Genomic DNA, 14,995 nt, shown 5'->3' on the forward strand with positions numbered 1-14,995 from the left:
CCTCCTAAATTAAAGGATCCCGGTAGTTTTTCTATCCCTTGTCACATTGGGAATGTTTTTATTGATAAAGCTTTATGTGATCTGGGTGCTAGTGTCAGTGTCATGCCATCATCTATATGTGCTAAATTAAATATGGGGGAATTAAAAATTACTAATATAACTTTGCAAATGGCAGATCGTTTGGTAAAATATCCCTTAGGTATTTTAGAGGACGTACCTGTCAGAGTTGGTAAATTTTTCATTCCAGTTGATTTTGTTGTTTTAGATATGGCAGAGGACACACAAATACCCATTATATTAGGTAGGCCCTTCCTCCACACTGCAGGAGCTATTATTGATGTGAAAAATGGTAAACTGACCCTTTCTGTAGGTGAGGATAATGTTACCTTTAATTTAGGGAAGGTTTTGAAAGGGCCTATGTTGGAGGAAAATTGTTGTTATATTGATACAATTGATATAATGGACAATATTTGTGTTGATAGCTTGCCACAGGTTCTTGCTAAGGATCCCTTGGAGGAAGTTCTCTACGGGAATTTATCTAGCGATAATGCAAGCATTTGGGGTAATGAGGTACAAAATATTGAAAAAGATCTTTCCTTAGAAGAGTTAAGCCCCAAGGAGACAATGAAGGTAGTAAATTTAGATCAGGAATCAAAACCTGCAGAGGTCAAGAAACCTGAGCTAAAACCTCTCCCTTCTCATTTAAAATATGTTTTTCTAGATGAGCAGGAACTACACCCCGTGATCATTAGTACTGCACTCACTGACCTACAATCTTCCCAACTTCTAGGGGTTCTCAAAACCCATAAGAAGGCTATAGGGTACAGTATTGATGATCTTAAGGGTATTAGCCCTGATTTTTGTATGCATAGGATTCATCTAGAGGAAAATTATAAACCCTGCATTCAACCCCAACGAAGATTAAATCCGAACATGCAGGAAGTAGTCAAGAAAGAGGTGATGAAATTACTCAATGCAGGTATCATCTATCCTATTTCTGACTCCAAGTGGGTAAGTCCTGTGCAGGTAGTACCGAAGAAGGGTGGGATGACTGTGATAACCAATGATAAAAATGAATTAATTCCCACCAGAACTGTAACAGGGTGGCGTATGTGCATAGACTATCGTAGACTTAATATCGCCACTAAAAAGGATCATTTCCCTCTCCCCTTTATTGATCAAATGCTTGAGAGGTTAGCTAATAACAAATTCTTTTGCTATTTAGACGGGTATTCAGGATTTTTCCAAATTCCGATTCACCCTGAAGATCAGGAAAAGACCACCTTTACATGCCCTTATGGCACTTTTGCATATCGTAGAATGCCCTTTGGTTTATGTAATGCACCTGCTACCTTTCAACGTTGCATGATGAGCATTTTTTCTGATTTCATAGAGTCTATTATGGAGGTCTTTATGGATGACTTTTGCGTATATGGTTCTTCTTTTGATTCATGTTTAATTAATCTCGCTAAAATTTTGAAAAGATGTGAGGAGTGCAACTTAGTGCTTAATTGGGAGAAATGTCACTTTATGGTGACAGAGGTAGTCCTTGGTCATATTATATCTGATAAGGGCATACATGTAGACAAAGCTAAAATATCAGTGATTGAGCAATTACCTCCCCCAGTTAATGTCAAGGGAGTTAGAAGCTTCTTGGGTCATGCGGGGTTTTATCGCCGCTTTATCAAAGATTTTTCTAAAATTGCTAAACCACTGACACAACTTTTGCTCAAGGATGCCCCATTTATTTTTACTGACGAGTGTCTTGAGGCTTTTCACAGGATTAAGCAGGCTTTGATATCGGCACCCATCATATGTGCTCCCGATTGGAACCTCCCTTTCGAGATCATGTGTGATGCAAGTGACTTTGCACTAGGAGCCGTGCTCGGACAGAGGAAGGATAAGGTTTTGCATGCTATTTATTATGCTAGAAAAACCTTAGATGAAGCCCAAGTCAACTATGCCACCACAGAAAAGGAGTTTCTTGCTGTTATATATGCTTTAGAGAAATTTAGATCATATCTAGTTGGTTCTAAAGTTATTGTTTTTACTGATCATGCAACATTAAAATATTTGATAGCCAAGGCGGAATGAAAGCCAAGGCTACTCCGTTAGGTTCTCTTGCTCCAAGATTTCAACATTGAAATAAAAGATAAAAAAGGAGTAGAGAACGTAGTGGCAGACCACTTGTCACGTATCAGGTATGATGAGGGTAAGGATTCTTTACCTATAGATGATTCTTTCCCTGACGATAACCTGTATGCAGCTGTAGAGCATCACCCTTGGTACGCCGATTTTGCTAATTATATAGTGGGTGGTACTCTACCTCCTGACTTGTCCTACCAACAGAAAAAGAAATTCCTCTATGATGTTAAACATTATTTTTGGGATGACCCTTTTTTGTTTCGCGAGTGTGCAGATGGATTATTTCGCAGGTGTGTTCCCGAATGGGAGGTTCACGGCGTCCTTACCAGTTGTCATACTTTACCCTATGGTGGAAATCATGGCCCACTAAAACGGTGGCCAAGAACAATAAGTCAGGCTTCTTTTGGCCTACTATGTTTAAAGACGCTAACACTTTTGTGCAGGCTTGTGATTCTTGCCAGAGGACTGGCAACATTTCGCAGAGGCATGAGATGCCCCAAACTGGCATCCTAGAAGTTGAAATATTCGATGTTTGGGGTATCGATTATATGGGGCCGTTCCCATCTTCCAATGGGAATTGTTACATACTTGTCGCCGTCGATTATGTGTCCAAGTGGGTTGAAGCCATAGCTTCACCAACGAATGATTCCAAGGTAGTCATTAAGCTCTTCAAGAAGATCATATTTCCCAGGTTTGGTGTTCCACGAGCTATTATTAGTGATGGGGGTACCCACTTCCATGAAAGACAATTGGATAACCTCCTCAAGAAGTATGGCGTATATCACAGAACAGGGCTTAGTTACCACCCTCAAACTAGTGGTCAAGTTGAGGTCTCTAATAGGGAAATCAAGGCGATCCTAGAAAAGGTAGTAGCCAAGTCAAGAAAAGATTGGAGCATGAAGCTTGATGACACACTTTGGGCATACCGGACTGCATTTAAAACACCGATCGGTACTTCACCTTATAGATTGGTTTATGGTAAGGCATGTCATCTTCCCGTAGAATTGGAGTACAAAGCTTTTTGGGCGATCAAAGAGCTTAATATGGATTCTAAAGTCGCGGGTAAGAAGTGACTCCTTCAACTCAATGAGTTGGATGAGTTTAGATTGTCGGCATATGATAGTGCGCGGATCTACAAGGAGAAGACCAAGAAGTGGCACGACAAGAGGATCCTACCAAGAGAGTTTGCACCGGGCGATAAGGTTCTTCTCTTTAATTCTAGATTGAAGATTTTCCCAGGAAAGTTGAAGTCTAGGTGGTCCGGTCCCTTCACTATCACAAAGGTAAACATATTTGGTTCGGTAGAGTTGGTGAATGACAAAGGTGAAGAATTCAAGGTGAATGGCCAAAGGTTGAAAGTGTATCATGAAGGTGCTACCATTAGAGATGTGGAGGAGACTCTCCTAACTCCACCTCCAACATGAGTTTCAAGGTGGTGAGAAGGTCGTGCGGGACCTAGATAAACCAGCGCTTTGCGGGAGGCAACCCGTATTTCATGCTTTATAGGCTAGTTTTTCCTTTTCCTTATTTTTCCTTATTTTTTATTTTTATTGTTTTTTTTAGAGAGGCGAGGAGAGTGATATTTCACCGGTTTTAAGTGTTGTTGTACAGGTATGAATTTCACAGGGTATAAAGACTTAGAGAAATTTTGAAGAAGAAACGGAATCGGAGGAAAAAGGCTCTCTCGGGCCCGATCGGGCGAGGCTCGCCCGATCGGGCGCGCAAGTGAGCCAGAATTCAGGGTCAATTTCGCCCGATCGGGCGCGTAAGTGAGCTAAGAATCGAAGCAAATTTCGCCCGATCGGGCGAAACAACCCGATAGGGCGCGCAAGCTAAGTGGATTCCAGGGTTATTTTCGCCCGATCGGGCAAAATTTTTGGAAAATTGAGTAAAAGAAAAAGAAATGTCGGGCGAAGTTCGCCTGATCGGGCGAGAAAAAGGGCGAAAAATCGTTCGCGTTCGTGCCTGATCGGGCGGAGCTCGCCCGATCGGGCGCGCAACTTGAATATTGGAGAATCACACCTTCGCCCGATCGGGCGAGCCTCGCCTGATCGGGCGCGCCATCAGGACGACACCCCCTTTATTTTCTTTTCTCTTCTTTCTTCCCTCATTTCCTCCTTATTTCTTATTCTTCATTCACTTTCTCTCTCTACAACCTCCATTTTCAAACCTTAAACTTTCACTTCAATCTAAGATCTTCTCCAATTCCTCCATCCAAAATCAAAATTTTTTACATATTTCATCTTCCCTCACCTTTCTCTACACTCTATCCTAATTTTGCCCAATTTTTTCTCAATTTTTCTCAAACCCTAAGAGAGAGAAACCTCAAATTTTCTACTATTTTCAACGACAATGGCCTCCAAGCGTTCAAGAAATCAAAGGGGTGAGAGCTCTAGTGCGACACAACCAACAATCAACCTGGACCTTCAAATTCCGGGATGGGAGTAAGTTGTAATCGTTTCAGAGGAGCAACGGGTTCGGATGATCAACCTCATCGATCGTCAGGTAATTTCTACCCGTTTCATACATCATCCTACTTTAGTTAGGTTAGGTCTTGACAAATATGTAGAAAAATTGTTTAAGGGCATAGGCATGAGTGGTTTTTTTCAAATGTGCCACGATACTTATGATTATTTAACATTGGAATTTATATCACGTTTTAATGTTATTAAAATGAATGCACTTATCACTCACGTCCAATTTCGATTGTTAAACAATAATGTGAGATTAACTTTAAAGGAATTTGGTAAATTGTTTGACTTGAAATCGGACAAGCCTATTGAACCTTTTCAAGACCACACCGCCGTGGTCTACAAGAGGTTAATAGGGGAGGATTTGGTGAACCTCCAACATGCCAAAGGGACGTGGATTCAACATCCCGTCCCCAAACTTTGGCAAAGATTTGCCGGCCTCACTATTTTTGGGAGGCATGAACCGGAAAATGTTCGGAGGGATGAATTGGAATTGTTGGCTTTCTATATAATTCCTAATGCTGAAAAATTAAATTTACCCCATAGGATAGCCAACCATTTTCAAAGGGCGACCAATGCGGCCGAAGCTAGTAGGTCTAGAGCGCCTATTTACTTTGGGGGGTTAGTGACCCATATAGCTAGAAAGCATTTAGGTTGGAAACCCGATGGCCATAGAAAAGTTGTGGGATCGAACCTAATGGACCTACCTTATTTTGGGAGTTTGAATTGGGTACAACCGGTGGGGAGTGATACTTGGTGGATTGTCCACCGACAATCGGGTAGGAGAGACCAAGCATTTACCTTACCCAACCCCGCCTTGACCAAATTTGAGAGGGGGAAGCCCTCTTATACCTTCGAGTTAGATGGTCAAGGTGAGGTTCAACCACCTCACTCCTCACCACAACCTCACCAATCCCCCATCACCATTCACCTCACTACACACCACCCCCACCTTTCACCTACGACATGCCTACAATGCCTACTTCCTCGGTCGACTATAATGTCGACCCAAATGCCCCATATGACTTTTCGGCTTTTAGGTGCCAACTAGACCGTATTAAGACGGGGCAAGGAAGGGTAGAGGGCATGATGCAAAACCTAGACTCTAGGTTAAGAACCCTAGATGGGAGGGTTGGCCTTATTGAGAGGAACCTAGGGAGGGGCCTTTACCCCATGTATGATGATTATGCCCGTCGGGGGGCTATTCCTCCCGATTACCTTACTCCTGATTAGTTCCAATACCCCCAAGGAGGGTATTCTCACCCCGGTGCTTATGGTACTTATGTGGACTACTCTTCGGTCCACGGATATGGGGGTATGGGTGGGAATGTAGACCCTAACTACTAAGCCGGTGGTTCGGGGTATGGTGGTGGTGGCTCTAGCCATGGAGGGGCCGGCTCTAGCCACGGTGGAGGGTACTCTAGGATGGATGAGGATGAGGAGTAGGCTACTCTCCCAAGTCAATGAGGGCATTGCTTGATTTGACTTGGGGGGGTGTTCTTTCACCTTGGAATTTCTCTTCCTTTTCTCTCTTTATCTGCTTTCTAGTATAGTTTTTTATTGCTTTCTTATATATGAAAAATACAAAAAAATTGAAAAAATAAAAATAAAAAATACATTCCAATGAATTGTAAATCATGCTTCCCTGTGCCCCATACTTGAGAAAATTGTTTTGATTCTTGGTATTTGATGATGAACATTGTGGATTTGTTGGTCATGATTTGAAGTCTAATTGTGTGGATTCCTTAACTTGCGTCAATTTTGTCTAACTACTTGTGAATATAGTGCCTGACTAGTTGATTTGGTTAGGAAATGTGTGATAGTTCCATAATTCCTGGTATGTCAATGAATTTGAGTATTGATTTGCAACTATGAGTAGTGTTTCATGACTTTATAATATGCACATGAGGAGGACGAAGGCGTTCATTCCTTAGGTAGCCTTCAGAGATATTTAGATACATTTGTTCCCTTCTTGTCACCCATGTTGTTGCTTGTGCCCTTTTATTGTTCATAGCCGCATTTCAAGCCTAAATTGCCCCATTGGTTACTAGTCCCAAGCTTGGCTTGGGGGAGCTATTAGTGAGTGAGGTGAGGGAGTTTGTGGTGTGCACTTTATTTGCACAATTTAGGTGGGTTTTGAGAAGTAATTTGTTCTTGATCATATTTTTGTTTTTATGAATTTGAAAGTTGTATATTTTTGAAAAATAAAAGTGTGATGGAAAAAAGAAGTTCAAGGAAAAAAATGAGAAATATGAAAGAAAAGAAAGTGAACTTCTAAAAAAAAAAAAAAAAAAAAGAGAAAAAGTGTTTGATGTTCAAATGTTCTAAGTGAAGGTTAATTCAAGGAAAAGAAAAAAAAAGGGTTGAGTTTCAATGTAAATATTTCAAGTTATGAGTTCAAAGTTTGTTATTCACTCTTATTCCATATTAGCATATTTTTATGAGTGAATTTGTGAGTGTTGGGATTGTATTATTGTTTGGATTATATTTGGTTGTTGTTGGAGTTGGTTATGTTGGAGATGTGTAGGATCATTACTTTTGATCATGGTTTTATTAGGATTTGGCTCCCTTAATGCATTGCTTTTCTCTCACATAATCCCAAATTTATCCTACCTTTACCCTAGCCTTACATTACAAGCTTAAAAGACCTTCCGACCTTGTGCATAGAAGTTGTGTAAATGTGAAAGTGTTGTCTTTCAATGCAAGTTATGACTTGACATATTTCGAGTCGACTAGTAGGATTGAGCGTTCATTGTTTTATACACATGATAGTGTGAGCCGGGTGGGCATTGTTCACATTAAAGGGGTTGGGTGGAGAGCGATCGAGTACATTCTTTACTCGCCACATAAATGAGAGTCGAGTGTGTAAGCACTAGTCTTAAATTCTATATGCTCTTGTGGTTTGCTCTACTTGACAATTGTTGGGGAGGAAGGGTGATTAGATGAATAAGATTAATTGACGTCGAAGCATGTTTGTTTAATTTTACCTTGAATCGTTGGCTTTTGATTTGTTGATTGGGGTGAAGTATGTTTTATATGTTCATTGATGAGCCCTTTGCTTAGGGACAAGCAAAGGTTTGGCTTGGGGGATTTTGATGTGTCCATTATATATAGTATTTTACCCCCGTCCCTTGGTCATAATTAGTAGTGTTTTTTTCCCTTTAGGGCCACTTTTATTACTAATATGTGTTTTCTAGTGTTTTCGTAGTTTTGGTTAAGTTCTGCAGGGAATTGCACCTTTGGAGTATTTTTCCCGGGATTTTTATGAAGCGACTACGAGCATTGGAGGAGCACGACCATTTTCAGAGCTCGAGGTAATTGGACCATGTATTCGAGACCCGAGAGGAAATATGGATTGGGCCGAGAAATCTAGCCCTAATCGAAGTCCAAACCTCTAAGATGAAGCCGGGCCCGATCGCGCAAGCTTTCGCCCGATCAGGCGAGCTGCGCGCATGCCAGCTGCCAAGGAGATGCGCGCCCGATCGGATGAACGTAGGCTCGATTGGGCGCAGCACTGAAAGATAGGCATAGAAAAAAGGCGGGCCCGATCGGGCGCCCCCTTTGCCCGATCGGGCGCGTGTTTTGTTAGAGCCTGATTAAGCTTTGTATAATTCGTGTTGTAGGGGAGATATTTATATTCGTTTTGTACGGATAATTAATCACTTCTTTCTCTTAGACTTTCTCTCTCTACTTAGTTTTTCTCTCTCTAGAATTCTCTCTAAACTCTTGTACTTAATTCCTTCATTAATTCTAGATTTGTTTTTGGTACAATTTCTTCCCTTTCTAATTTCAGCTATTTTAATTGTTTTCTTGTTTATGTTTTTAATTGTTTATTTGATTGGATTAGTTATGATGATTAGTGAGTAGTTTAATTCTAGGGTTTATGGGGATCCATAATTAATATGAAGGGATAGTTTGTAATTATTGATTGTTGATATTGCATGATAATTTCTTATTGAATTGTTTTAATTCTTTGCAATTAGATTATGAATCGAGCAGATGTAATTTGGTTGTGAATGTTTAGCAATATTGAATTGATGAATCGAGCAGATGTTGATTTAATATTAAAGGCTATTTTTAATAGGAACTTAGGTCTAATAAATTGCGAGAGCCTGTTAGATCCATGTTGGTTAATAAATTGCGAGAGCCTGTTAATCATGTTATTGATGCATTGTTAATTATTAATTGCTCCGTTCTATCCCGGAATATTAATTATTGGTGAACCTGCGACCCTAGGTTTCCTTATTATTGATTCTTTTCTCCCTAAACTCATCCTTCGTAGTATATAATTCATATTTAAAATATTGGTTACTTAGATAATTTAGATTATAACAATTAATTAGAATTAAAAAGACTTGTTTCCCTGTGGAGTTCGACCCTACTTCCCTATCTAATGTAGTTAGTGATTTAGGTAATTATTTTTGATTAGGGGATACGACTTTACCCTGTCAACTCACTAGTCATAGCACACACTTTGTACATATTCTTTTCACACCATGACCATGTCTTAGGTTCATGCATGAGTCGGTTATTTCCGTCATTTGAGTTGGGGTACATTCTATTCCTAATTTTTTCATATCTCTCCATCTACATCATCTTTCCATTCTCTATATGCTTTCTCTATATCATAATCTTCATTCTTCCTACCTTTTTCCATCCATGTATGTTGAATCGAGTTTGAGTCATGTGATTGACAAAAAAAAAAAAAAAAAGAGGGTATTGATGAAACAGATGCACAAGGCAAGCTTCTCACCAAGATTTCATGCTTTCTTCTTCTTTTTTTTTTTTCAAACCCTTTCCCCAATAAGTCTAGCATAGGCATCCTTCATCCTCCTTGAATTTATTTCTTAGAGTTTGATTTTTACCCTTCACTTTTTAAATAAAAATGACCATTTATTTTCTTGCATATGATCATTGCATTGCATGATAAAAAAATATCCATGTCAAACTAAGCACAAGGTATACCAATGATTTGAGGCACCCCTTGTAGCCACATCATATCACTTTTCACCCTTCAAATATGCAATCCTTTTTTGATAAACCACTTTGAGCCTCGTCTAACGGTAGACCTTTCTTTTTTAAACCCATATCTACCTAACCTTGGGATGGGATGGTGTGCAACTTATGCAATTTTCAATTTCATAAAAAGCTTGAGTGACTTCAAAAGATTAAAATAGCAAAAAATAAGCAAAAATATAAATAAAAGTGTACAAAAGGGCAAGTGTTCCAATGTCTTTGACATGAACATGTCTTTGATAAGAACACGTCTCGGATTGCGTTTCTTATCGAGTGATCGGTACCGTGCCTGAGAAACATGAATGCCAAGTGAGTGATAAACCGCATGATCGGGATTGCCCACACTTATAAAAATAAAATAAATGCAAAAGCAAAAAAAAAAAAAAGAAGAGAGCAAAAATAAAAAGGAGAATTTAAAAGTGAGAAAACTCAAGCATAAAAATATAAAGATTCAAAAGCAAGGTTGCACACCTTGGGGGCTTATCGAGAGAGCCTTTATCCCTTTCTTCTTCAACCTTCAGCCTAACCACGTTACAACCTTAAAAAGACCTTTTCGAGGTATACACACACTTGTGCGAGGTTCGGCTAGAGCTACGTTCGGCTTGATGCCTAACGGATACGTAGGCAACCTCACATCGAGGTGCGGCCGTAATAAAAATGCTTTCATATTTACTTTCATAAATGATCATATCAAGGGATCCCCTATTCTCATCCCTATCTACTTAGAGCTAGAATTGGGGGCTTGATCCCTACATTATTAACTTACCGAGCCTAAAGAGTCACCATCATTTGACTCTTCTTGAAATAATATTTTCCCACACACTTAGCCCTTGCGGCCTAACTTTAGTGTCACTATCACACATATCACAGATACATGACCAAATATACTTCCCTTAGGAACCCTTTCTCATGAAATCTTAACACAACATTGAAGCATGCCTTGTCACATCACTCATCAATCATAATCATCATTGCATTACAAAGTATGAATTGCTTAGCTTCCGTGCCTAAGTTACCCAAATACTTTCATCATTGAGTCAACAATTGAGATAGCCTAGGATGACTAATCCTTGCACCTTGAGAGATAGTATCAAACAACATTTGACTAAGATCATTCAATATGCACCTTGAAAAACTTTGCTTCTTTTTTTTTCGGGAGAAAGTCGGCACAATCCACAGAAATGACAAAAAAAATTTTGCTTTTTTGCATTTTCGAGTCGCACGATCACATTACGATGCACACACGAGTCATGTACACGTTGAGTAATGTCGTGTCATATCACCTTGATTTGAGTCTAAAACATGTGTCAAACACTTTGAGTCGAGTCAACCTCGAGTCAGTCAATCACAGTGAGTCAAGTTCATACCTTGAGTCACGACAAGTCAATGAGTCAAGCAACACTAAGCCTTAGGTCAACCCTAAGATAATTAAAGAGATTAGAAAAGTCCTATAGTAAAAAATATAAATGCAGGTGCATCCCAGTAAGCAAGAACATTCCCGGATCTATTTTTTAAAAAAACCGCGAATATGACTGCATGAGATTCTTCCAAGATGAGAGGAGTTTGAGCAAAATTACATAGATTAGTAAATTATAGATGAAGAACTTTAATTTACAAAAGATTTGAGCGGATTTGGTTGAAAGGAAACGACCAAGTTCAAAGTTCAAAGCGAAACCGAGCAACGAACAAAAGCATCAAGGGAAAAATAGGGAAGACCCGACTCCAGCGCCAGACGACAAGGCTGTCGCCTGGCGACAATATCTGTCGCCTGGTGATAGAAGAAAAGCGCGCGCCAGATAGTTCCAGCGAGCGCTGGTGCAGCGACATAATGTGTGGCCCCCATATTAGATTATGCGGACCTCACACATCAATTTTGGGTTCCTTGGCACACCAGTTAGCCCCTATAAGCAATTTGACATGATTAAGTAGACGACTTGATTACAATCGCAATAAGTGATTGACATGACAAAAGATCGTCTCACTTAGCTTAAAGCGCCTAAACATTGGCTCATCGCAAAGGCACCAACACAATGGTTCATAAACAGCAAAGCACCGACATACTGGTTCACAAGCAGCAGAAGCGCCGACGCACAACCTAAAGAAAAATTCAAACAACATTAAGGATCAACAAGCGTTGGTCTTCGGTAGTTTCTTTTGGAATATTATCGCAACAACTGAGGAAGACTTCAAGTGAAGTTATCTTCGACGGCATTTGCTAAGATTGTGGAGGTTGCCACCAAAGATTTGAGAAGATAACACGAGATGGGTGGTCTTCGACAGCATTCGCTAAGATTGTGGAGGTTGTCACTAAGATTTGAGATGATAGCACGAGATGGGCGGTCTTCGACGGCATTCGCTAAGATTGTGGATGTTGTCACTAAGATTTGAGAAGATAACACGAGATGGGCGGTCTTCAACGGCATTCGCTAAGATTGTGGAGGTTGTCACCAAGATTTGAGAAGATAGCAAGAGATGGGCAGTCTTCGACGGCATTTGCTAGGATTGTGGTGGTTGTCACCAAGATTTGAGAAGAGCGGTTCGTGATGAGGCGGTCTTCGACAGCTGTTGCTATGATTGGGAAGGTTTTCACAACATCAAATGTAATAACCAAACGGTTACTCCAGAGACGTGTGCTCGACGGTGTAAGATACACGTTTCTTAACTCTTTTATCTGTTTAAACTAACACTAGTTTGCAGGTATCGACGTTACAAGAGTGATTTAGGATCGCAGAATGTTCTGAATCATTCTCCGTCCTTATCCGCTACTTTGACTTATATTTTCGAAACTTGCGTTTCTCCAAACTCAGTCAAAGTGGGGACTTCTGTAGACACCCATTTGTGTCTCCCCAAAACCAAACCCAGTGATGAGTACCTTTCACTTCGAATCAAATCGAATGAAGTGAAAGTGTGGAATGTCTAGTGTTGCGGTTAGTTTTTATATCTTTTCTTTCTCTTACTTTTTGAAAACCTTATTAAGGAAACAACCAATCCATTTTGGGTTGGTCCATGGCAAGGGTCCAATAATAGTGTAGTTGGGTCGCGTTCGAAAAGATCTTTCTAACGATATATTACAAGCAAAATTCAAGCAGCAATAAAGATCAACAAGCGTTGGTCTTCGGTAGTTTCCTTTGGAATATTATCGCAACAACTGAGGACGACTTCAAGTGAAGTTATCTCCGACGGCATTCGCTAATATTGTGGATGTTGTCACTAAAGATTTGAGAAGATAGCACGAGATGGGCGGTCTTTGACAGCATTCGCTAAAATTGTTGAGGTTGTCAATAAGATTTGAGAAGATAGCATGAGATGGGCGGTTTTCGATGGCATTCACTAAGATTGTGGAGGTTGTCACCAAGATTTGAGAAGATATCACGAGATGGGCGGTCTTTGTCAGCATTTTCTAGGATTGTGGAGGTTGTCACCAAGATTTGAGAAGAGCAGTTCGTGATGAGGCGGTCTTCGACAGCTTTCGCTATGATTGGGAAGGTTGTCACAACAACAAATGCAGCAACAAAACGGTTAATCCAGCAACGTGTGCTCGACGGTGCAAGATACGTGTTTCTTAACTCTTTTATCTATTTAAACTAACGCTAGTTTGCAGGAATCGGCGTTACAAGAGTGATTTAAGATCGCAGAACGTTTTGAATCATTCTCCGTCCCTATCGCTATTTTGACTTTCGTTTTTGAAACTTGCGTTTCTCCAAACTCAGTCAAAGTGGAGGCTTCTGTAGACACCCATTTGTGTCTCCCCAAAACAAAACCTAGTGATGAGTACCTTTCACGTCAAATCATAATCGAATGAAATGAAAGTGTGGAAAGTCTAGTGTTGCGGTTAATTTTTATTTCTTTTCTTTCTCTCAGTTTTTGAAAACCTATTTTAAGAAAACAGGTAATCCACTTTGGTTTGGTCCATGGCAAGGGTCCAATAATAGTGTAGTTGGGTCAGGTTTGAAAAGAGCTTTCCAACAGTATATTATAGGCAAAATACAAGCAGCATTAAGGATCAACAAGCGTTGGTCTTCGGTATTTTTCTTTGGAATATTATCGCAACAACTGAGGACGACTTCAAGTGAAGTTATCTTCGACGACATTTGCTAAGATTGTGGAGGTTGTCACCAAAGATTTGAGAAGATAGCACGAGATGGGCGGTCTTCGACAGCATTCGCTAAGATTGTGGAGGTTGTCACTAAGATTTGAGAAGATAGCACGAGATGGGCGGTCTTCGACGACATTTGCTAAGATAGTGGAGGTTGTTACCAAGATTTGAGAAGATAGCATGAGATGGGCGGTCTTCGATAGCATTTTCTAGGATTATGGAGGTTGTCACCAAGATTTGAGAAGAGCGGTTCGTGATGAGGCGGTCTTCGATAGCTTTCGCTATGATTGGAAAGGTTGTCAGAACAACAAATCCAGCAACAAAACGGTTACTCTAGAGACTTGTGCTTGACAGTGCAAGATACGCGTTTCTTAACTCTTTTATCTATTTAATCTGACGCTATTTTGCAGGTATCGGTGTTACAAGAGTGATTTAGGATCGCAGAAATTTTTGAATCATTCTCCGTCCTTATCGCTACTTTGACTGAACTTTCATTTCTTCAAACTCAGTCAAAGTGAGGGCTTCTGTAGACACCCATTTGTGTCTCTGATAAGCCGTCTTATCAAGGGTTGAGAGAAGAGTTTTAGGGTGTGTTTTGATGTTGTGCATGAGTTTTTAATAGCTTTTGTGAGTTTCGGGCGGTGATCTCACTTGTGTGCAAAAGCCGGGATTTATAGGTGTTAGTGAGTGAGTTCGGGAACTAATGAGGAGGATTATAGAGTATGGACCTTAGCTCGTGATTTGAGAAGCGTGATGGAGCTTGGAAGAGCAAGGGAGAAAGCTTGAGTAAAGGTGAAGCAAAGCTAGAAGAAAGAGCAAAGAAGACAGCAGAAGACAGCAGAACCGCTGCCAGGGCCGCTGGCAGCTGGCCAGAGCCGCTGGCAGCGGGTCAGCCAGAGAGGACGAAGTGTTTTGCTGCTTTAGCCGCTGCCACCGGGTCCCGAGCAGCTGGCAGCGGGTCTTCCAGATTTCGGGGCCTGTTTTGGTTATTTTTCAGTAGTTTGCTTTGTCTTGGCTCGTGTTTTGTATTTATTTATTATTTTTATTATTGTTTTATGTTATTTTAAGTATGGAAACATATATATAGTCTATTTTTATGAAAATTTAGTTAGGGAGAATTAAGTTAGAGAGAAGTAAAAGTTTTCTAGGGTTCTTGGCAAATTTCAGAAATCTTTGTTTTTGAATTAGAATCCATGGAAGCTTAATCTTCCGGATTCTTGGTTAAAGATTAAAGCTTTTGGCTACGAATTGTGAGATTTCTCTTCTC

The sequence above is a fragment of the Chenopodium quinoa genome, unplaced genomic scaffold (genome assembly GCF_001683475.1).
Source record: "Chenopodium quinoa cultivar QQ74 unplaced genomic scaffold, ASM168347v1, whole genome shotgun sequence".
Classification (NCBI taxonomy): Eukaryota; Viridiplantae; Streptophyta; class Magnoliopsida; order Caryophyllales; family Amaranthaceae; genus Chenopodium; species Chenopodium quinoa.